The 1,735-nt window shown below is 33.4% G+C and overlaps 1 long non-coding RNA gene across 2 annotated transcripts; it reads right to left on the bottom strand.

Annotated features, from left to right (window-relative positions):
- Window positions 1-362: 362 nt before the first annotated feature.
- Window positions 363-1,503, bottom strand: LOC139783650 (uncharacterized). 2 transcript variants are annotated; one of them, XR_011721336.1, is made up of 3 exons: window positions 1,355-1,503; window positions 816-986; window positions 363-559 (listed from the first exon to the last, which is right to left on the bottom strand). It is a non-coding gene; the product is annotated as an uncharacterized lncRNA (long non-coding RNA). The 2 variants fall into 2 exon arrangements; XR_011721337.1 differs by lacking the exon at window positions 1,355-1,503 and adding an exon at window positions 1,067-1,081.
- Window positions 1,504-1,735: the final 232 nt, after the last annotated feature.

The raw sequence follows: 1,735 nt of genomic DNA, 5'->3' as shown, positions 1-1,735 counted from the left end.
CGCCGCTATACTCGCAAACCCCTACCGGATAGGAGCTTAGAAGCAATATTTCTTTTGCGGCACTCTATGCCAGTGCAAATAACTTGCTAATAAGAAAAGTCATTTTCCATTAACACGATTTATGAACCCAAGATGCAGACTGCCACGTTACCATTTGATTAGAGATTTAATTGAAATATCGCTTTTCACGGCAGAAAATGTTTTCCAGATTGAGTTTGCTCCAGGGGGTGTTTTTGCCTCTGATTGTTTTACGTGATCGCTTACGCGGGGGAATCCCAACAGTATTATAAGAATTAAAAAACAGATTGCAGGTATATCGTGCATTTGAAGGGAAAAAATGGTAAATTGAATAAGTAGAAATATACAATAATAAATACATTTTATTTATATAATGTACAGATATAAATGTATATGAAAAAGTTTTACAACACATATTAGTTTCCAATTTTTACTAGGAATGAATAAAATATCTGAAATAGCGGGACAAAGTCTGTTTTTAGAATCATAATCTTTAGTAGTTAAAGCCTCGATACCATCCAGATTATTATTAACGGCCAAGCTGTAAAAATGATAAAAATATTTTAACGATCTATCTTTAATGATTTTAATAATTACGTAATATATACATAAATTTGTTTATAATAAGTAAATTTATCTCTGATTGGATGAAAATAGTAAAAGTCAGTTGTTTTTTTTTTTTATTATCATAAACAGAAATACCTAAATATATATAAAACTTGCGATTTTCATTACGTACGAAAAATCAAATATTCCGCGTATCCGAAAATGACGTAGATATTGATTAGTATACTTACATTTGGCAACGGTACTGGCCAAGATTGTCGAGGATTAAATGGGCCATATCCAGGGCCGCTTGGTAAGCGAGGTCTGTGTTTCGGGAGTGCATGGGTATCGGCAAACAGCGCGCAGATTGCAACTAACAGCATTACAATGTATATTGCAAACCTCATGTTGAATATATTGTTCTGATGAAGAAACGAAACATCGTTACAGGAAGGGAAAAATATAATTCAATATTATAAATTTTTCGATAACTTTTGCATACTTGCGAAATAAAAATATCTCGTTTTTTTATATGTAATTATTTAGGATACCGCAGCATTAGAGATTAAAACAAATTAAATTAAATATTAAATTAATATAATAAAAGCGTTTCAGAATGTAAAAATTGTTCCACGATATTATCAAGCCAACATGTAATTCATTATGTAATTATTATTATATATACGAGCACAATTATAGAATTAATGCCATCATCAAATATTATAATTGACAACACGGAATTACAAAAATTGAATATTAAATCGCGAGTATAAAGATTATTTTACTGCACCTCAGTCTGACTGCAACGGAACTCGAATTGTGCTGTCTACGTCTTACGCATCGTTTATATATCGTTATCGTTTGATGTGTAAGCCGCGAAAAACAGTGCAAGATCCAAGTTGCGGAGAAACCCCCTCGGGCTTCGCATTATCACGACCGTCATCACAGCAGTGACACGCGGTGACGTCGCACTCTCTGTTGATGATATGACACGGTTTTACCCGTGTCACGTACCAGCCCAGACGTATGCGCTTCTTGTAGGATATATTTAGGGACTTCCCGAAAGAAATCTGTAAATCCCACTTCTTTTTTTTACTACGTCTTGCACATAGTCTATAGACTGTAGTATACTGACGTAATTACAATATTTTCCTAAAAGCGTTTTTATATG

Source organism: Temnothorax nylanderi, unplaced genomic scaffold (genome assembly GCF_030848795.1).
Source record: "Temnothorax nylanderi isolate EJ_2023f unplaced genomic scaffold, tnyl_v1.0 TNYL_tig0525_pilon, whole genome shotgun sequence".
NCBI lineage: Eukaryota > Metazoa > Arthropoda > Insecta > Hymenoptera > Formicidae > Temnothorax > Temnothorax nylanderi.
The sequence above is the reverse complement of the archived record's forward strand: the minus strand, read 5'-3'. Positions and strand labels throughout refer to the sequence as shown.